We start from the raw sequence: 23,246 nt of genomic DNA on the forward strand, positions 1-23,246 counted from the left end.
GAGAGGGGGGCAGTGTGAGTGGGAGAGGGGTAGAGAGGGGGGCAGTGTGAGTGGGAGAGGGGTAGAGAGGGGGACAGTGTGAGTGGGGGAGGGGCAGAGAGGGGGGACAGTGTGAGGGGGAGGGGCAGAGAGAGGGGGACAGTGTGAGTGGGGGAGGGGAAGAGAGAGGGGGACAGTGTGAGTGGAAGAGGGGCAGAGAGGGGGACAGTGTGAGTGGGGGAGGGCCAGAGAGAGGGGGACAGTGTGAGTGGGAGAGCGGCAGATTGAGAGGGAGAGAGAATCCCAAGCAGGCTCTGTCTACACTGCCAGCACAGAGCCTGATGCAGGGCTCAAACTCATAAACAGTGACATCATAACCAGAGCCGAAATCAAGGGTCATATGCTTAAAAGACAGCCATCCAGGCTCCCCCATACTTAATTAGATTTCATTCCTTAAATTAGTTTCCTGAATGATTTAATATACATTTTAATCAAATTAAACTATAGCTCTGAGAAATTGAATTTATTATGCAAAAGAGATTTGATAGGAGATGATAATTGTAAAGCAGTTCAGGTGAAGTCTGGATGCTGCAGCCAACTTTGCACAGTCCGTGAAATTTCCTTTGACAAACACCTCCCTAAAAAGCAAGCCCAGGAAGGTACCTTCTCAGTCTCCCCATCCAGACCCTCTATGGGGTCCCTGTTGCACAAGGATGGCCTGGGATAGTGCCACATAGCTACTCTTTTCCTCTCTTTTACCCTTTACTCATCTTCTCCGTGCACAATGAGAAGACCCTGAGGAAAATTTATAACACTTTGTTCTCCTGAAGTCTTAGTTGTCAGGTGTTGTGTGTGGGTGGTATACTGGTTAGGTGAGGGAACTGGTTGTCTCATACCTTTCTGATAGTCTAATAGATGCTGTGGATCCTCCTTCCTGTGCAGAAATCCATGTATGCATCTGGATTCAGAAATAGAGTGGCATATGTTGGTAGAGGCTGTTGCATACTTGAAGTCTGTTCATGAATCTCAGGTGAGAACTTTCTGCTCTGACAGGTCTTGGGCACCAGGATCTGAAGGAGCTTCCTTAGCCCCATGTTTTCTGCCAGCATTCTCTTGCTTTATAGCCAGTGGTGACTCTAAAGTCACTGCTGTGAGTTCAGGCTCTGTTGCCATTTGCAGCCTCAGGTCAGCTGACCTCACTAATCCTGGTCCAGCCAACCTGGCACTACTCCCAGCATGGATGCTGTCCCCCTCACTGTCTTTCCAGCCTGTGACCCTCTGCAGCTGTTTGGTGCTGTACATACCTGACTCCCAGCACATTTCTTTACCTCTTTCCTAGTCCAAGATCTATGCACCAAGCTTAGCTCAACATCTACTTTCTCCATGACACCACTTTTGATTAGCCGTACGTTACAATATTTTCCCTTGTTTTAGAAGTCCTCATCTACTCTGCCACTCGGTTTTCTGCATAGTTCTGTTGCGTTGCCTTCTGTTGCTCTCTGGTTATGTGTTTCCTTAATTAGAAAGTATTACAATGGTAGAAACCATATCCAAAGTGTTAGAGCAGGAAAGGACATTAGCAGCACGATCCTTAATCTTTACCCCACCTCAGCAAATCAGTAGCCGTGACATGTGTATGCACATGCATACTAAGAATATCCTCCAAGAGTCCTATTCGATCTCAGTGAGGGCGGGAGAGAGGAGAAGGTACAGAGAAATTGAAAAAACATTTACTCAGGTAATTCTGATCCCTGTTCACCATCACTGGTCCTTTGATGTCCCCATTCTGCAGAGAGTCACTCACTAATGCAGAGTAGTTTGTGACCTAGCCTAAGTAATAAATAAGTGATCTCGTTTACCTCTTTCTTGCCCACAGGACTTTGTAAAAATTTATTTAAGCACTGCACTGGGTGCAAGAGACTTAGAGGAGGCAAAGTAGGCAAAAAGGGAAAAGAGGAGTGAGATGGATTGTTCATGCCTCCACTCAATGTGTGCGTATGTACATACACATATACATACACCCCTGCACATACATACAGGTACATAATCCTGCACAAACATACATTTGTACACACATACGCATCTTTACTTGTGCGCTCACACACACACATAAATGCACGCACATTCTTATTCCGCATCATGGAGTAGTGGACTATCATGGGACTATTTTTTTCAAAAATTTCCTCAAAATATATTTGGTTTATGGTAGGTGCAGATTCTGTATTCTTCTAGAACTGTCTCTTAAAGAGCTGGGTCTCTTGGTGGTGTTCACAGAGGATCCATGCAGTCATAGGATTTTTACATCTATTTCAAAGAAAAGGGAGGAAAAACGACACTATTTTGCCAAGAAGATTTCTCACCTATGCACAGGTTGACACCTGCTTTACTCATTTCTGCTGATCCCCAGTGTTGGATAATTTAACATTGGCTGCGAAAAACTTTCTCAGCTGATTTAGTTGGATCACTACTTTCCACGTGACAAAGCGGAAGCCCAGAGAGAGCAAACTGGCTTGCCCTGGGAGGCAGTAGCAGAGCTGGGATCAGGACACAGCATTGCATTGGCTGGTCTTTGGTTTTATGGCCCTTACCGTGTCTTACACAGGACATGTTCCATAAGCCTCACTTCTTCTTTTTACAGTGAAGTTCTTTGAGCTTCCTGCTGTTCTTCCCTTGCCATATGCACAGACACTCACCCCAACCATCTGGGGAAGGAGAAGTCATATCTGGCAGGGAAATGAGTATGCAGATGCATTCTTTTTATAATTAGTCAAAAGGAGATTGTTAAAGGTATGATTTATTTAGCCAGCTTCTTCAGAGCTAGATTCCAAAGTCATTCTCATATTCAGAAAACATTTTATTTTGTAGCAGACTCTCAGGACACTCATTTTCTGAATCTGTGCTCTCACTTTTCAGCATGTGTCTCTGACTGAAGTAGCTCACTGAAAGCTAGTACAACACCAGCATTAATTTGACCCCCGGCTGTATTCTTTCCCTGTCATTTCCTGTCCTCCAGGTTGTTGCTCATGGTTATATCAAAGATGGGAGCAGCTGGAATCAGATGCCTGTGATTATTAAGGCAGTAATTACTGATCATGCCGACACCAGTGATATTAACTAGTGCTTAAATAATTGAAAATGTTACCTATGAGGCAAGCATAGATTCAAGGTGTCAGAATGAAAGGCATTATCTAGAATATCCTAGGCAATAATGAAATGTTTTCATTCCTGTTTTATTCAGATATTCTGGCTAAACATGTTCTGTAGAGATAATGAACGTCAAGTCTAGCCCATTGTCTTTTCTAACTTATTTACAAAATAGAATTATGTAATAGTATCTGGAGGAACACTGTTTTGGGGGAACAAGTCAATTTTCTTAGATCTCTGTGGTTCTTAGGAGAGATTTCTCTGTCCTATCTGCCACAGTAGCAGAATGAGTTTGATGATGCCGTGTGCTTATAATGTACCTCATAGTTTTGAAAATACTTTTAAACTCATTTCATTTAGTATCACCAAAAGCATCAGGGAAGAGGTAGTTTTAGCCTCATCTTACAGAGAAGTCAGTGTTGCCTGAGAAAGGCTAATAGGTCTGCCCACGTTACACTAGTAGAAAGTTGTGAGGCTGGGGTAAAACATGCATTTTGTTTTCAGGATTTCAAAAACACTTTTCATATTTGTGAGGTGGCAGAAAAGTCTATAACTTACCATTGGTATGTTTTTGAAAATATCAGAAATACTGTTTTCTACAGTGGAATCTTCTGGATTTACTCTTCACTCTTCATCAGAAGGAAAAAAATGTTTTTAAATGTTTTATTTTTGAGAGAGAGAGAGGCAGCATGAGCAGGGGAGGGTCAGAGAGAGAGGGAGACACAGAATCCAAAGACAGGCTCCAGGCTCTGAGTTAGCTGTCAGCACTGAGCCCAATGCAGGGCTCGAACCCACAAACCGTGAGATCATGACCTGAACCAAAGTGGGAGGCCCAACCGACTGAGCCACCCAGGTGCCCCAGAAGGAAAAAATTTTAATGGACAAATAGAAACTTCTTCATTGGAAGAATGATCATCTTTGCTGTTAAGTTTATAAAACTGAGAATATAATACTACTTTGATAACTCTTTTCACATTGGGTATGGCATGTGCCCTATGTTATATAGTTCCAATATTTATGTACTGAATTTATAGATCTCTTATGAACTACCCTAAACATTTTAATTTGGAAAGCATTTACTTGAGAAATGTGATGTAACTTTGTGTATTTCATATTTATTTGTTGTTTTTTCTTTTTTTAAATGTCTATTTATTTTTGAGAGAGAGAGCGTGAGCAGTGGAGTTGCAGAGAGAGAGAGGGAAACAGATGATCCGAAGTGGGCTCCATGCTGATAGCAGTGAGTCCAATGTGGAGCTCGAACTCACAAACCTTGAGATTGTGACCTGAGCTGAAGATGGACACTCAACCAATGAGCCACCCAGGTGCCCCTGTTTGTTGTTGTTTTAAACTATTACCCACTCATCCAGCTCATTGCTGTGCCAACTGCCTGCTAGTTGTGGGCAGTGGATAGCAAGGCTAACTCCAGCACTTTTCCTTTGCTCATCATGATGCCCATAACTATGCTTCCTATCTAAAGAGCTAGGAGTTCATATCCAGCTCCCTTAGATTAGAAATCTCAACATGTTCCCTAAGATTGGGGTGTATGTGGAGAAGTTGTGGCATAAGCTCTAGTGCACATCACAGACCTTGTGGGGAGAATGAAAGCTTACAAGCTTAGTTCTAGCCCAGTGGGCTAGTGTCTGAGCAAAGGCTTGATTCCAAGTACAGCACAGTGTTTGCTGCCCAGATTGCCCCTGGCCCAGGTTCACTTGGAATCAAGTCCAAGTCCTAGAAAGAGAGATTCTTTGCAAAGAGCGAGAAGGGCACAGAAGCATTGTTTGACTGAAACTCCTATGGCATCCAGAGTGGACAATGGCATTGGTGAACTGGTAGTGCTGGCACTTAGAATTTGGGTTGCTTTAGGAAAGGGCACTCTTGGGCAGTGGCTCTTTCAGGAAAGTGGTTTGGTGGCACCCAGGGAGTATCAGTCTTTCATGAGTTTGCACCTCAGTAGATTGAGCAGCAGACATTGCTGCATAGAGTAGACTGGTGAGAATAATGGGGGCTTCGAGCATAAGTCCAGTTTTTAAAAATGTTTATTTATTTTTGAGAGAGACAGAGACAGAGAGGGAGAGAGAAAGCAAGTGGGGGATGGGCAGAGAGAGGGAGACAGAATCTGAAGAGGCTCAGCTGTCAGCACAGAGCCTGATGCAGGGCTCAAACCCATGAACTGTGAGATCATGACCTGAGCCAAAGTTGGATGCTTAAATGACTGAGCTACTGAGGTGCCCCGCAAGTCCAGTTTTGGGAGGCTGTGATACAAACTCTGGAACTCATGAGTTGGCCTCCCCTGCATAGCAGGAGTTTCTGCCGTTACAAGTATGGGGTGTGATGTTAGACACGGAATGCTTTATAACAGTTTCTGGGAGTACGGTTCTTAGGCATGTGGCTGGGAATTAAGTGTTACATCCAATGATAGGGTGTAACTTGTTTGGACTTTTGAGAAAATGTTTATTTTACCAAGGACGTATCAACAGAATTAGTAACTTTTCAGACATTTTAAGTGTTGAGTTTATTTAGGTCAAAAAAATTTAAAAAGTTTTGTTTTAGTTGATGTATACCATTCTAGACAATCTTTTTTTTTTAAGTTTTTTTTTTTTAATGTTTTATTTATTTCTAGGAGAGAGAGAGAGAGAGAGAGAGAGAGAGAGACAGCGTGAGCAGGGGAGGGTCAGAGAGAGAGGGAGTCACAGACTGAAACAGGCTCCAGGCTCTGAGCTGGCAGTCAGCACAGAGCCCGACGCGGGGCCCGAACCCGCGAACCGCGAGATCATGACCTAAGCGAAAGTCGTACGCTTAACCGACTAAGCCACCCAGACGCCCCTTTTTTAAGTTTTTTTTTAATGTCTATTTTATTTTGAGAGACAGAGGCAGAGAGTGAGTGGGGGGGCGGGCAGAGCGAGAGGGAGACACAGAATCTGAAGCAGGCTCCAGGATCTGAACAGTCAGCACAGAGCCGGATGTGAAGCTTGAACCCACAGACTGTGCGATCATGACCTGAGCTGAAGTCGGTTGCTTAACCTACTGAGCCACTCAGGCACCCCACCATTCTAGACAATCTAATCACTCAAAATTACATACAATATTTAGTTTTAGTTCCTAAAAAATATTTTACTTAAATCCTTCATCCAGATCCTATTTACCTTGCTTGATATTTTTCATAACACTCCCTCTTATAATTTATGCCCTATAATTTACTTATTTGCCACATTTATTGTTTATTATCTGTCTTCCTATGTAGAAGGTAAGTTCAGTGGGGTAAGCATTTTTCTTGTTTTGTTCACCAGTATATCCCATGTATCTGGAAGGATACCTATGATGAGGTGGGCACTCAGCCAATACTTGTTATTGAATCAAGAATGGGTCATTTCACTGCCTATGAACTTGGTATTATTACATGTATTTTATTGTTTTGTTTTGTGAGGAATAGGGGGATGGAGAATTTTTTTATGATATGGATCATTGGGCAGGTTAAAGTATGGTGGGGCAGGGGTGCGGGGTATTGGTAATGGAAGTCCACTTCTCAATTTATGATTTTTACCTTCTGTTTGTTTTGAGCTTCTTAGACCATTATCTTAGAAGCAGATTTCAACTTTGTAGCCACAAACCTGGAAATAGGTCCTAATGAGATCATCATTCTTATATCTTCCTGTGTATCTCTTTCCTGTTCTTCCAGACAGATTGTTTCATATCTTAGTTATTTTTTAAGAAAGTAGTTTAACATAAATGATAAGTAACTGGCAAAGGAAAAAGTGAAGGAAGGACGTAACACAAACTATGAACAATACTAGAAAAATGCCTGCCATTAGGTTCTAGATACTTACCAAGAGTGGGAGCATATTTTGTTCTAGATGTCCTTGGCAGTCACTCTAAAATGTGAAACTTGATTAGTTCCTGTATTTAAAGCATTTATGAATAAAACAAAACCAATCATTCAGGAGCATCGAATGCTATGGTTATAAAGAAATCTCTCTCAACATTCTTGTTAAATAGAACACTGCATAGTCAATGTACTGAGCAGTATCTTCCAGGCATCTTTACAGGGTTATATATCACCATCTTTGAGGCTTTGATTTACCTTATACCTCGGTACCTAGAATGATGGTAGTTCAGGAGCATAGATGGAAGATAAGGAAGGGTTGAAGTGTGCAGCCCTTTTTCACTTTGGCATCATGATGACGACAACTAACACCTTGATATGTTTTATTTTCATAGCACTGTTCTTAGTACTTATATTGATTCATTAAACCCACCCTCATTCCTGTGTGGTAAGGTAGATTCTCTTATTAACTTCCTTTTACAGAATGAGGAAACTAGGCACAGAGGGGTTTACTTGCCCAAGGTCATATTTCTTGCGGGATGGGAGTTGGAGCCAGACAGTTCGACTACAACGTTTGCAGTCTTATCCTTATGTTATATGCCTTTCTGGATCCCAACGCTAGAGTTTACAGAGTTCAAAAGAGAAATAGCTGTGTTGAATATTTACCAGAAAACTATTATAGCTGATGCCTTGGAAATTTCTAAGCAATTATGGAAGAGATTTTGCATTCTTAAAAATCCCTGGAGTCCAGCTATTCTGTGTTGCTAATGCTAGAGGCAACATAGTCTATGATGATGTATGTAAACTCTAGTCAGGCTCCCCTAGGTTCCAGTCCTGGCTCTGCTACTGTCCAGCTTGGTGACCTTGGGAAAATTATTTCACCTTATACCTCAAACTTGAGGTTGGGTTCATATTCTCTGCTTGGTAGATTGCTCTAGGTGACATTCCTAGCAACTTCTCCAGTGAGACCGAAGGGTTTTTTTTTTTTTTTTAATGGCATATAGATTAAAAATATTCTAAGACATGAGGTAGTTTCTGAGCTATGAAGAAAATTTTTGTGATATAGGAAGGTAAGCCTGTTTTACTGTGATAGTTGTTGAAATCATAGGATACAATTTTTGCATGCTTTCTTCATGAAATAAACATGATGGTTTTATTTTCGCAAATACTATATAATACTGTATACTCTACATCCCGTGTATGGCTAGGATGTCACTAAAGGGCAATATGTCTTCATTAGAAAATAAAGAAACCCAACATTATGTGATCCTAGCTCTTGTGCATCGGGGAAACAAGTTTTGATAAAGGAAGGATTCTACTTCAGTCATTGTAAAATATCAAACATGATGGATTTGACAGCCTTTTTCCCCTCAAGCTCCCCCACACTCTTCTGAGATTCATCCTCCTACCTCTCGAGCTCACCCAAGCCTATTGACTGAGCCAAGAAAACAGACTCCACTCTCCTCCTCTTCTTCTGACTCATGCCAAAAAGTCATGTAGCAATTCAAAACATGTCTCAAATCACAAAACATAATGTGGAAAACTTTCTTGTCCCTGACTTTGGAATATTCTTTAGTATTCTGACATTTGTGTAATCAAGTGATATTTTAGATCTAACTTCATTTCTTCAGAGGCTTTACTGACCGTTCAAACTGAATGTTCTTTGATTCTGTCACATCACGCTGTTTCATTCAGTGCAGCACCCAGTTGCTATCCACTGTTTTCTTGTTTGCCTGTTTGCTTTTTCTTCCCCCTGGAATATATGTTCTATGAGAATAGGGACATTGTCTTGTTTTAAACTGTGCCTCCTCGAGGAAGGAGTGGCACATAGTGGGAGTTAATAGTTTCAGATGGATGAGTATTCTAGAACTCCTCATGCATTTCCCTTCATGTGAATTGGGTCTTCATAGCTCCAGCTCTGACACTCTGGTTATCAGTTTTCTCTTTCTGCTACACTGTTTCTGCCCTTGGTCACATTTGTCCACACTTGTTATTGTTACTCATTAACCTGGATCCAGAGTCCCTGAGTCCATTTCCATTGTTGCTGCCCTCTTTTTATATAATGTTGACTCATTTCAAATTTGTTGAAATTTAGAAATTTCACTTTTCTTTTTTAAAAAAAATATTAATATCTTCTGTTTGACTGGATCATAACAGGGTTATGTAAATTATTAATGACATGTCTTATATAATTTCATAAGACAGTATCTTCAGAGTTCCCCAGTGAGATTAATGATTTTGCACTGTTTACAGGTATTTCACAGTGTAATTGTATTGTTAATCAGAAAGTACAACATGCCTATTTTTGTTTCTCCTGTAAGTTGGATAATTCTCAAAGGTATTTTAGTGATATTAGTTGATTTAGTGATATTAGGACAAGAAACTGTGTAAAATGGTTTGCCACTGACAATTGGAATTAAATATATTGACTTTAAAATTGTTTGTTCAGATCAATATTCTGTGTTCTCTTTGGTGAGTGTAAAATTTTGATTTTAGTATTTCAAGTGCCTCATCTTGCTGCTTAGTTATTCTATACGTAGGGGAAGAAAAATATATTTTTCCTCTACCCTTCTGAGTTCTAGATCTTTGTATCCCTGTAACAAAAGACAGATTCACAAGATAAAAGCATACAAATTTTAACTTAAGTTTTACATGATATGGGAGGTTTCATAAGGAACTGAAGTCCCAAAGAAGTGATTAAATCTGAGCACTTTTATGATAGGCTTGGTGAAAAAAGAAATTTCTTGGAAAAACGTGATAGAATAAAAAATGGTTTGAACTAAGTGTAGTAGTGTGGGAAAAACAACAGGGCTGATCGTTCATATTCCTCCTGCATCTTGGAGAAAAGGGTGGATGTTCTTTTCCTCTGTGTATGGGGTGGGGGGCGGGTGCCTCTCATATCAGGGTTTTATGACCTGCTTCTGGGGAGGTGCTTTCTCAGCTTGCTTCAGCTTGTAATATTCAGTACTCCAAGGTGCCACATTTTGGTGTGGTATGTCCTGAATCCCCTCATGTATAAAGTAGGACAATGGAATATTGTCTTAATATTGAAGACTCACAGCCACAGGGTTTTTGTGAAAGTCAAAGTTTTAAAGTGATGTTCCTTTCCTTTCCTTTCCTTTCCTTTCCTTTCCTTTCCTTTCCTTTCCTTTCCTTTCCATTCCATTCCATTCCATTCCATTCCATTCCATTCCATTATTTATTTGTTTGTTTTGAGAAAAAGAGAGATAGAGGGAAAGCAGGGGGGGGAGAGAGAGAGAGAGAGAGAGAGAGAGAGAGAGAGAGAGAGAGAGAGAGAGAGAGAGAGAGAATGAAAGAATTCTCAGGAATCGTGACAGCTGTCAGCACAGAGTCGGATGCAGAACTCAAACCTGCAAACCGTGAGATCATGACCTGAGCTGAAACCAAGTGTCAGACCCATTGAGCCATCCAGGTGCCCCTGATGTAATTTTTCAGTGAAAATGAAATTTGGATTTCTGTTGGGTCTTTATATGTTGAAACTGTTAGGATTATGTACCTAGTCTGTAAAAGACTTAGGATGCCTTTTCAGTGACAGAGAAAAGTGTTTTTGGAGGTATCTGGAACTTCTGCATCTGTGCTGAAAGACCATTAACTCCCGAAATAAAACCAAATTATGGGGCACCTGGGTGGCTCAGTTGGTTGAGCGTCCAACTTCAGCCCAGGTGATGATCTCAGAGTTTGTGAGTTTGAGCCCTGCATTGGGCTCTCTGCTGTCAGTGTACAGCCCACTTCAGATCCTGTCTCCCTCTCTCTGCCCCTCCTCTGCTCGCACTTTCTCTGTCTCTCTTTCAAAAATATATAAACATTTAAAAATAATAATTCACGTAAATAGCTTATTAGCAAGCCTTCTGTGGATAAAGATCTTAGAACAAAGAGATGAATGGAACATGGTCCCTCCCCCTATAAGTCACAGTTGTCAGTTAATATGTAGCTCAGCCCAGCTGAAGAAACAGCTTCATGCCCACATCCTTCTTACATTTTCTTGTAAGAAAATTATGGTTTAAGAGGTGATAACTTTTATCACTTGTAATGTTAAAAAAAAAAAAAACCACCCAGAAATTGTGCTTTACAAAGTCATTTTAATCTTCCTTGTTTGCCCTTGATTCCTGGTGCATGGTAAGTGGTATTTTAATGTTATACTGAAACATTTGTTACCTTGTGACAAGACTAGGAATATGGTTAGTGAATGGTTAGAGTCAGTTCTTTGTTATTCATCCTCGTCAGGTCTGTGTTTCCATGGAAGTTCAAATATTTTGTCTGAGAGAGTTAGGGTGTTTATCAAAGGCTTTCCAGATAAGTTCAACACACCCAAGAGCATAGAGTCTAATTTGTACTTTTGTACTAGCTGGAGACACAGGACAGCTTGCTGGTTAAAAACGGTCGGTTCTGTAGGTGGACTGCCTCGGTTTTCACCCGGGCTTCCATACTGATTGTGTGATCTCCATGAAGTTCTTAATTTCTTCAAACCTCAATTCGGTAATTGGTTAAATGGGTATAGAAGTGGAACTTTCTATTAAAAGTCTTCCTGTTAAAGATAGCAGATTGAATATATGTCTGTTTCTTTCTTAAGCTGGTACAGTTCTGATTTTATAGAAGTATAACTGGCAAAATTTTTGGGTGTGCTTTATTTCTCATCTTAGAAAACCTTCTCCTTTCTCTCTGCATCCTTCAGGACTTCTCTGCTTCACCTCCCTCCATCATTCTTTTTTCTTTTAATGCTTGTTTGTTTTGAGAGAGAGTATGTGCACATGAGCAGGGGAGGGACAGAGAGAGAGGGAGAGAGAGAATCCCATTCAGGCTTGACAATGCAGAGTCTAAAGTGGGACTTGATCTCATGAACTGTGAGATCATGACCTGAGCCAAAAGAGTTGGATGCTTAACCCACCGAGCCACCCACGTGTTGCAGCCTCCCTCCATCATTCTGACTGGCAGCCATCTAGCCCTTGGGAAGGCAGTGTGGTGCAGCAGGATGTAACAGAGCTGGATTCGAGTCTTGGCTTCATAATCACCTTTTTTTCTTTTAACCTCAAGCAGTTCAGCTTGCTGAACTTCAGCTTTTGCTTCTGAAAAATGGACCCAGTTAATACTTACATTGCTAGGTCATTGTAATTAAATGTAAGAGTACATGCACTCCTAGCCTCCTTATTAAGGCTTGGAGGGGTGCCTGGGTGGCTTAGTCGGTTAAGCATCTGACTTTCACTCAGCTCATGATCTCATGGTTTGTGGGTTCGAGCTGTGCATTGGGCTCTGTGCTAACAGCTCAGAGCCGGGAGCCTGCTTCAGATTCTGTGTCTCCCTCTCTCTGCCCCTCCTCTGTTCTCTTTTTCTCTCTCTTTCTCTTTCAAAAATAAGTAATCATTTAAAAAAATGTAGGCACTTGGACTATAGTGCTTCCCCTGTTCTAATGCTTCTTGCAGATGTAAGACACACATCAGCTTTTCAAGGGAAAAAGGATAGTAGTATATTAATGAACATATTGATTTAAGGTAACACCTCAGTTTTAGCAATTTAAAATGAGGGAAAGATTGTATATTTCTCATTAGAAGAAAATTCTAAATATCTTGTATTGGTAGGATACTGCAAATGTGGATGTTACATCTTATCTTGTAAGTTATTTGAAGGACAGAGACTATTTTTAATGCTTTTGTGTCTGCCATCACATCTTGTTCAGTGATTCCTGGAAATATATTAACCCTTTAGTAAACACTTGAATGAGTGAAGATTCTGTGTTTTAAAATTAAACAGTAAGGCTTTCTCCATTTGAAAATGGAGTTTGGATTATGCCTACATTATAGTTTGGGGAACTATAAACTATATATTTTCTGTTTGTTAGAGGACAATCATTAATCAGAAGAGAGTGTCCCTTTACTGTCTGATGAAGAACTTCTTCATAGAGAATTTTCTAATGAAATAAAATGATTATGTAAATGAGGCACACTGATTAATTTTTGCCATACAATAATGTTATTTTTATCATACAAATAATTTGTATACTAGAAAATGCTCCAGATCTACATTGTGCCATCTATAAAGAAGCAGATAGTGGCTTCATTTTGAGTAGTGTAAGAGCTATAAGAAATTCTTTAATAAAAAGGTTTTGTGGCAACAGTTTTTAAAAGTACCTTAGGATGTTATAATTGCCGGTTAGGTTATTTTGACAAGACGGTGTAATTGATCCAAGCATTTTATGTTTCTATTCATAGACGAGTGATAGAGCTAGAAATTAAATTGAAGTGAGAGCTGGAAAGGGCTGTGCTAATGTGATGCAGGGAGCCGCCTTAAACATTGTAGTTCAGTTTGCTTCCCAGGGTCTCCAGCTCTATTCATGAGGTGACTAGATACTTCATCCTCTTTCTTACTAGAAAAATTTTGGATATTCCATGCAGCATTTTATTCTTCTTAGGGCATGAATTTCATAATAAAAGCCAAAGCATTGTGATTCAATATATGCACATAATCTAGCATCATGATCGCATGTTCTTCATTCTAAAATGGAGATACACTCTGCTTTTACTTTTTCTCCTTTGGGGAATTTTGTGAGAATAGTGGTAGTCCCAAGGGATTCAAGATACGGAGCAAGACTGATGTGGATCCTGCCTATATAGACAGGATGACCAAATAATTTATCATCCAAATCAGGAAACAAAAGAGGACAACTGGGTGTGTAATTAGTAATTATACTAGGTCAGTGAGCAAAACTGTGATTACCCCTAAGGTGAATGGTCACCCCACTTAAGGAGCTCACTGTGTGGGGGTGGGGCTATGGGTAGAAATGAGGCTGAGGCAATAGATTCTGCCTCTCCAAACAAGTAATTGTATGTAGTGCTGATTATGTAGTGGGTATGGATGCATTGGTGCTATTGGAGAGTGTAGAAGAGTAACTAACTCAGACCTGGAGGATCAGGGAAGGCTCCCCAGAGGAAGTGAAGTGACATCTGAGATTTGTAGGATGAATAGGAGCTAACCAGGCAAAGCAGAGGAGTAGAAAGTCCTGGATAGAGAACATGACAGGTACCAGTGCCCTGAAGAGAGAGAATAGTTCAGCATGGATGAATAGATCTGTATGACTGTGACCAGGAAACAAGAAGTCAAGTGGTGGGTCACAGTGCTGGAAATGTTGGCATGGGTCCATTGAAGGGAATTTGACTTAATATCAACAGTTTTAAGCAGAGCAGTGAGATAATCAGATGGCTGAAGGATTTTGCCTATATTCATATGAGTACCATGTACCCAGGTGTCTTGGCTGAAACTGGGTCTCCACATCCCCCCTCCACATCCCCCCACACGTTGTTTCTCCCTTCCCTCTGGGTGGATCTGGGAACAGAACTGAACTGGAAAGAGTGCAGGCATTTGTGGCCATTGTGTGACAGACTGGTGGGGTTACCTATAGGAGGCAACTTCGTAGAAGCCCCCCTGAGGAAGATGCTTATCTGAAGTTATGCAGAAAGTATACAGGTGCACATACTTGGAAACAGACTTTTGGAAGGTTGTTTTAGGCACGTGGTCAGTACTTCTACACCCTGGACCTTCATCCCTGTACTTGGGCCTCTGTGGTACTTATGAAACCCGGGAAGGAGAAGCCTCTGGTGGAACACACAAACCAAATGCATAGAAGTCAGAGCAACTCCCCGAAGGGACTTTCCTCTAAGAGTGGTGGGTTTTATACCTGGAGAAAGGTGAACACTGACTAGAAAAGTGAGAGTGGGGAGCCTAGTTCTCCTGTGGAGCCCTAGAGGACAGGCAGCTGGCCACAGGCCAGGGGTCTGTGAGGTGGATGGTTTTTCAGAGTTACCTGTGGCCCACCTTTGAGCAGAGCAGGAGCTGTCCCTGTCCCAGTCCTGGAGGCAGGGGGTCTGTGGGCACAACACAGCCTGTGAGCTGAAGAGAAGCTCAGAAGACGATGGGTGGAGTCAGCAGTGCCTGGAGAAGGTTCATTTCCACCATGGAGCAGAATGATGGCAAGGACCTGCTCTGGGTAGGCCATGCCCATCCTTGGGAGCTGTATTATTAGTCTGCTAGGGCTGCCTTAACAAAGTCCCACAGACATGGGGGCATAAATGGCAGAAGCTTATTTTCTGTTGGTTCTGGAGGCTGTAAGTTGGAAATAAAGATGCTGCCTTAACAAAGTCCCACAGACATGGGGGCATAAATGGCAGAAGCTTATTTTCTGTTGGTTCTGGAGGCTGTAAGTTGGAAATAAAGATGTTGACAGCTTTGGTTTCTTCTGAGGCCTGTTTCCTTGGCTTGTAGATGGCCCTCTTCTTGCTGCGTCCCCACGTGCTTGTTTCCTCTGTGCTTGCATGTGTCCTTATAAGGACACCGGTCATACTGCATTAGAGCTCACCCATATAACCTTGCTTTACCTTCATTACCTGGCTAAAGGCCTTATCTCTAAACATAGTCACACTCTAAGGGAATGGGGGTTAGGACTTGGATGTGCAACCTTGACAGGGACATAGTTGAGCCATAGCAGGGACCTCCTTGAGACATACCAGCCAGTGGGGGTTGCAGGTCCTCATCCCCTGCTGGTGGCTTCTCTGGATCAGGGAAGCCTAAGGCCATTTTTGTTTGCTTCAGAGCAACCTCAAATGTGTTATGGACCCATTTTTTACTTCCAGTGATGGATATACTACCTCACATAGTAACTTATTCAGTCTTCGGCCATTTTAGATTATTGGAAATTTCCTTCATTTTGAATTGCAGGTGATGTTGCTATAGCACTCCAGCCTTGGGACTTTGTGCTCTCAGCTACTGGTCTTGATCTCTTCAGCACTTCAGGGTATGACTGTGTTCTGGAATATATTCCCTTTGTTAGTGTTACTGCTTAGTGTTATTGTTAAGAATGTGGCCTCTGGATCTGGTCTGGTGGTTTGGAAACCTGGTTTTCCTACTTCACAGTTGTATACCTTTCAGCAAATTTCCTGACATCTTTATGTCTTAGTATTCTGATCCATAAAAAAGAGTAAAGTGCCTAATAAATTAAAGAAGGCAAGGAAAGCACCTCCTATGCTGGACACTTGCTAAGTGCTACCACGTTCATCATAACCATGGCCTCCCTTGAACTTGAATGTGGCCCTGAGGAACAACTGCATTGCCACACACAAGAGGGCCTGTGCAGGTGGGGAAGACCAGTGTTTCCCCTATTCTTCTCACATCACCTGAGAGTCTATCAGTGTTTCTTCCCCTAATCTCTTGATGAGTTGTCTTTTATTGGACTTTCTGTGAGCTGGTAATAACAGCCAGTGTTTATCAAGTGCTTTATAGTTTCAGAGTGCTTTTGCTTTTAAAAGGTTTTAGTCCCATTCTTGCCCTGATATGTATCGTTTATTATTTTCCCAATTTTATATATGAAGCAGCTGTGTCTTGGAATGCATTGACTTCCCTAAAGTTATTATGTCTAGTAAGTACTGGATGGGGACACAGATGGAAACCTTCTTTACTTGTTTACCCTTGTTTTTAATTATGCACGTCAAAGTTCATGTTTATTGTAGGAACATTAGAAAATGTGGATGACCAAAAGTTTAAAATATGGCACATGACAGTAATCATTATTAATATCTAAAATATGTATTTTTACAACAGCAGTTTTGCATCACACAATATGTATTGATTTATTACTTGGTTTTCTCTTATAACATGTAAGTATTTTTTCATGTTAATAAGTATGTATTGGGGTGCCTGGTAGCTCAGTTGGTTAAGTGTCTGACTTTGGCTTAGGTCATGATCTTGAGGTTTATGGGTTCAAGCTCCACATCAGCTCTGTGCTAGAGCCTGCTTTGGATTCTGTGTCTCCCTCTCTCTTTGTCCCTCACCTGCTCGTGCTCTGTCTGTATGTCTGTCTGTCTCTCTCTCAAAAATAAATTAACATTAAAAAAATAAGTATCTGCATCATCATTTCGTTTTATTTTTATTTTTTTAAAGTGAGAAAGCATGAGCAGAAGGGCAGGGAGGAGGGAGGGAGGGAGGGAAGGCAAGAGAGAAGGGGAGAAAAGGGGAGAGAGAGAGAGAGAGAGAGAATGAATGAGAATCTAAAGCAGGCTCCATGCTCACTGGAGCCCAACCCCATGCCAACCCCATGATTCTGGGATCCTGGGACATGAGTGGAAATCAAGTCAAATGCTCAACTGACTAAGCCATCCAGACACCCTCTACATTATCATTTTAAGTTACTGCTTGGTTCTCCATTGAAGGATATACACTATTTAACTCATTTCCTAACATACAGATTGCTTCCATTGTTTGCTCATATAAACAACACTCCAGTGAACCTCCTTGAACGTATATCTTTGCACACTTACCTGATTATTTCCATAGGGTGGGTTTTTAGATGTGGAAGTTCTAGATCAAAGGCTTTGCCCATTTTTAAGGCCTTTAATACATATTTACATATTGCCCCCTGGAATGAATACCCACTTAAACACTCACCTGTGTGTATAAAAACATCATTTTCCTTTTTCCTGTTAACCATTGTCATTCTTTGCCAAGGCAGTTGGAAGGAAATGACATCTTATTGTTGATTTGTTTACATTTTTATTACTAACCAGAGAGAACATTTTTATGTTTACTGTTCCTTTATATCTCTACTTTGGTGATTTGCCTGTTTAAGCTCCCTTGTTCTTTATTTCCCATGAAGCTATTTATCTTTTTCTTATTGATGTGTAAATATTTTATGTATTGAAAATATTAATGAATTGTCTTCTGTTTCATGCTCTTGTGACAACTCTGCATAGTTGTACAAATTCCTAGGGTTTTTTCTTAATCTCATGTGACTCTTGAGTTATACTTCTTCCTCCCTGATAATTAATTTTTAATGAAATATAGGAACATTTCTGGAGTCCTGTGAACCTCATCTTGTCAGATTCTACCTGAGGCTGACTGTGTCATCCAACGTGTTCGGTTTTACTGCCAGCCGTGCTCTTATCTACGCCTTTGCAGAGCATGCCCTCCATCCAGGATATTTCCATTCAGGAGGTGGGGAAGAAGAGCCAAAGTAATGTTGATTGAGCACTACCGTGTACCAAGCACTCTACTAGATGCTTTCAAATGTGTAAAATGTTAAATAGTACAGAAGACCTGGAAACTTTGCTGCATGAATGCGCTTTCATAGATTTCATGGATATTGGCTCTCCTTTCCCAACCATTTGAGACGTGGTTACATGTCTGTCAGCATATTGAAAACAATGGATGATTCAGTGTGTTCCATAATTTAAAGACTTTGCTCTCTCCCATTGTCAATATCTATTTATCTGGGATTATTGTGCTGGGCCAGCTTATACTGGTTGTGTATCCTGGCAACCTTAGGTGAGATCCATCTGCAAGAGATATTTAACTCTTATCCCCCTCTCATAGCATTATAACTCTTTTTATCATTATATGCATAGTTATATCTTATGTTGTTAAGAAGAATTTACTGATTATATGTCTTCTATAATTTCCATTTAATCTGTACATTTTGATTTTAGATATATCTATTAAAAGTAGTTTTGTGATTTTTTTTAATAAGGTTTGGGAGTGGAGCAGTATAATTAGGAATACAAGCTTTAGAATCAATGAGACTAGGTTTTGATCCCTGACTCTCTCAATTCCTCTCCAGTCCTGTCACTTTTGGTGAGTTACTTACACCCTAGGTTTCTTGTCAGTAAAGTCACAATAATAATATCATCCACATAAAGTTATTGTGAGGATTAAATGAGGTCATGCTTGTAAAGTACTTCTTAGTATAATAGCAGTCAGAGAAAGCTTTTGACTCATGATAGTAGGTAAAATGGTTATTGTTTTGAGTTATTATTTATTTTTTAAAATTTATCATTTGAGAGAGAGAGCACATACATTCATGGGAGGAGCAGAGAGAGAGAGAGAGAGAGAGAGGGAAAGAGAGAATCCCAAGCAGGTTCTTTGCTGTCCCCATGGAGCCTGGTGTAGGGCTTAATCTCACAATTGTAAGATCATGACCTGAGCCAAAACCAAGAGTTGGATGCTAAAGTGACTAAGCCAACCAGACACCTGTGAATTTTTTTTTTAAGTTTATTTATTTATTTTGAGATGGGAGGATGGGAAAGAGGGAGAGAGAAAACCCTAAGTGGTTCTGTGCTGACAGCTGACACAGGGCTTGATCTCATGGACTGTAAGACCATAACCTGAGCTGAAATCCAGAGTTGGACACTTAATGGACTGAGCCACCCAGGTGTCCCTATTTCAAATTACTTTTAATTAAAACATCATTGCGATTGTTTAATAGAAAGGTCTTAAGGTTATGATCTCAGGAATATGTTCCATAAGTCTTTTATATACTAAAAGGGTTTTGTAAAAATGGGGCAATTTTGTTCTTTGGAGCTAAATTTTTATTTACGTGTTAAACTAATCACACATTGAAGCTTTTTTTCTATTACAATTAGATCATCTCACTTCTTTTTATTGCTGGGAGAGATTAGTTATCTTTACTCTCTGAAAGGGAACAAGCATCCTTGTTAAACTTCAGGGGTGAATATTCCATGTAGGAAAGTATGCTAGTGGGGTAGTCTTAAATGTTTGTCTTTTAGACTAAAGGGATTTCTAATGTCATTTTTTAGACACCATACAGTGATGTACTGGTGTGAAAAGTATACTAATTTACTGGTTTTAGAAATATGAAATATTTCAATTTATGAAATAATAAGAATTAAAGATAAATTATCACCATATGTAATACATAAATAAAATAATGATTGGGACTGTTGCATGTATTCTAATTATTTTATGCTTCCAAGTAACATTTACTTATATATATATATATATTTTTAATGTTTAATTATTTATTTTTGAGAAAGAGAGAGTGAGAGAGAGGCAGAGAGAGAGGGGGACAGAGGATCTGTAGTTGGCTCCATGCTGACAGCAGCCAGCCAGTTGCGGGACTCGAACTTACAAACTGTGAGATGAAACTGTGACCTGAACCGAAGCTGAATGGTTAACAGACTGAACCACCCATGCACCCCTCATTTTAAGACATATTAATTTGAGGGGTGCATGCATATCTCAGTTGGTTAAAAGTCTGACTCTTGATATCAGCTCAGGTCATGATCTCATGGTTCATGGGATCGAGCCTCAGATTGGGCTCTTCACTGACAGTGGGGAGCCCTGCTTGAGATTCTCTTTCTCTCTCTCTCTCTGCCCCTCCCCTTCAAAGTAAATAAATAAACTTAAAAAGAAAAGACATATTAACTTGATATAATCTGATGGTTGAAATTAATAAGCCCTTCAGTTGGTATTTGTCTTTCTCTGACTGACTTATTTCACTTAGCATAATACTCCCTGGCTCCATCTACATCATTGCAAAAGGCAAGATTTCATTATTTTTATGGCTGAGTAATATTCCTTTGTATACATATACCACATCTTCTCAAAATAAATATTTTAATGTAATATTTCAAGCTGATGATAAACAAAATATCAAAATTTTATTTTATTTTTATTTTTATTTTTTTATGTTTTATTTACTTTTAGGAGAGAGAGACAGCGCAAGCAGGGGAGGGTCAGAGAGAGAGGGAGTCACAGACTGAAACAGGCTCCAGGCTCTGAGCCGGCAGTCAGCACAGAGCCTGACGCGGGGCTCGAACCCACAAACCGCGAGATCATGACCTAAGCGAAAGTCGGACGCTTAACCGACTAAGCCACCCAGGTGCCCCAAAATATCAAAATTTTAAGTAGAGATAGGATTAGCATAAAAAATCCACAAACATCATTTCCTGTATTGTTTTCTCTTTGCAAGTAAGCAGTCCAGTTGATCTGGAGACTGGTGATTCCAATTCCAAATCTCAGAGAAGGGCTCTGGTTGGCTTAGCTTGCATTAGGTCCAGATTCTTAGACCAGTCAGGTAAGACCTGGTGATGGGAGGTGGTTGATTGCCAACAGAACCTTGTGGGAGACCCGGCAGGTACAATACCAGGTGTGCACTCTACAAAAATACCAAGTTCATGCATGTGAGGAGACTACTTGGGGTCGAGTGAGTTGGGGAACTTGACTCTCAGTCTCTCTTTCTCCCTCCTTAAGATTTCTCCTTAGACACCGTTATTGAACTTATCAACCACTGAAGGGGAGAGTTGAACCCACCTGAACAGAGAATTCAGTGTCAACTAACTAATGAGTTAGTACTAACCATGTATAAGACCCGGGGGACAAGTACTTGGCCTGGTTGGTCAGGATAATACCTAATGAGGACAAGTAGATGCCATCCCTCAGACAGGAAACAGAGGGGTTTTGATGTTAGGAAAAGGCTGGTTGCTTGAAATTGAATGGTGATTACCATTACAGGGTCAGCCAAAGAGTTGGAAATTCCCTTTGTTCCTTTGGGAACTCTGGCCTCTTTCCAATAAACTTCAAACCACAGCCTGAGAGATCTTTCTAAAATGCAGATCTCATCATGCAAGTCTCTCTATTTAAAACCTTCTGTGGACTCCCACTGATTTTGGGATACAGACCAATATTCTCTCTCTTTTTTTTAAGTAATCTCTCCACCCAACATGGGGCTCAAACTAATGACCCTGAGATCAAGAGTCACATGCTCCCCTCACTGAGCCAGCCAGGCACCCTGAGACCCATATTCTTAATACTGCTTGTGTGGTCTACCCTTTGGCCTCTAATAGGCCCTGCTGTTCTCTGCCTTAGGACCTTTGCACAGGCTTTTGACTCTGCCCAGGGTACCTCCCAACCACTCTTCCTCCCACCCCTCCCCCAGGTAATAATTATCTTTTAGAGATCAACTTGGATATCTATCCTCAGGGAAGTCCCTTTCCTTCCATGATTACACAGGATGAGCCAAGTTCTCTGCTGTTTTAAAACAATAATCATAAGTAACAATGAAACAACAACAATAATAATAACAGCTAACATCATGGGACAGGTAGTTTCTGAGAATTGCAATTTGTTTAATCCTCACATCAACACTATGAGGTAGGTGTTACTATTTTTACATGAGGAAACTGCTTAGAACCCATGGCATGTATCACAGTTAAGGTTCAAGAATGAATTATATAGGTCATTTTAATTCACCTTTAAAATGGTATCCATTTCACTAAACTTTGTAGCGTATAGCATATTCTAATTAGATAATTTCTGAGGAGAGCTAATTTAGTGAGTTGGTCTCCAAACAGCAAGGGAATTTAATTTATCTTATGATTTTTAATTATGTTTGGAATCTGAAAAATATCAAGTTAAATGTGTCCTTTAATTTTGGATTCTTTTAACTTTTAAGATTCTTGTTCTCCATTTGTCTCATTATTGGGAGCATTTATAAGACTGTCAGAAAATTAAGGATTTTCCCCCCCTCGCTGTAATAATAAAGGTTCTTTTGCCATTGTAAAGCTCAAGTGTCCATCTCCGTTACTGTTTGCATTAGCCTGTAAGAGCCTGGAGTTTATAACCTAGATTCTGGAGAGAAACGGTAGCAGTGATAGGTTGCTAGGAAAATCTTCAGCTAATTAAACAATATGCCTTGAATTATTCTTAGCCTCTGTCCTGCTCATACTGGATCAGTTGAAAATGATGCTCATTTTTAGGTTTGTCAAAACTTAAATTAGAAATAAATGAAAGTCTAGACATTCTATTTTCAATAATTAAAGAAACCCAGAAGTAAAAAATTATAATTGTATGAAAATGTTCAAAACAACTTGATGTTCAGGAACAATGGAATATTTAAAGAAATTATGATATATCCACATGAATTACTATACAGCCATACCAACTGTAGGTTTGTATATAATATAACAAATACTATATTTTAGTTAGGTTGGAAATCATAGCTCCCTCTTTTATACAAATCAGCATAAATAGGTGCAGTTTGATATTTTTACCCTGTTATCACTTTTCAAAATAAAATTGAGACAGAAGGGAGCCTGTTTAAGATGATCCAGATTGGAATTAATTTTACAACTTGAATATATTAGAAAACAGGAGCTAGACCCTCTAATGAGAGTTATAAAGTGTAGTCATGGACCACGTCCCAGACTATTCAGATAATTTACTTGTCTGTTTAGAGTCATATCAGCGATTGAGAACAAAGTGTGGGAGGGTGGTCACAGGGTAGGGGGGAGGGTGGGATTAAATGAGTATATAACCAAGGAACTATTTCAAGCCTGACAACTTCATTCTATTGTATATTTCCAAGTGCTAATCCTAAAGCTGCTGTAAGAATCTGTTTTCCATTTCCTAGTAATTTTCACTCTCTAGATGTAGTTTTTTCATCAGTTTTTCAGAAATCTTCTCCTTGATAAAAAAAAATAAAATAAAATAAAACAAGTAGGCAAAATAG

At 40.2% G+C, this 23,246-nt stretch overlaps 1 protein-coding gene across 6 annotated transcripts in view; it reads left to right on the forward strand.

Moving 5' to 3' along the window:
* Positions 1–23,246, forward strand: part of KLHL32 (kelch like family member 32) — a 235,870-nt gene that overhangs the window by 19,533 nt on the left and 193,091 nt on the right. The window contains exon 2 of one of the 6 annotated variants that reach the window (XM_039220425.1): positions 922–1,009. The exons of the other annotated variants lie outside the window; for them this stretch is intronic. The gene's annotated coding sequence lies outside the window, so the exon portion shown is untranslated. The remainder of the gene's footprint in view (positions 1–921; positions 1,010–23,246) is intronic. 6 annotated transcript variants of the gene reach the window in all.

Source organism: Hyaena hyaena, unplaced genomic scaffold, assembly GCF_003009895.1.
Source record: "Hyaena hyaena isolate Hyena2069 unplaced genomic scaffold, ASM300989v1 scaffold_887, whole genome shotgun sequence".
In the NCBI taxonomy this organism is placed as follows: domain Eukaryota; kingdom Metazoa; phylum Chordata; class Mammalia; order Carnivora; family Hyaenidae; genus Hyaena; species Hyaena hyaena.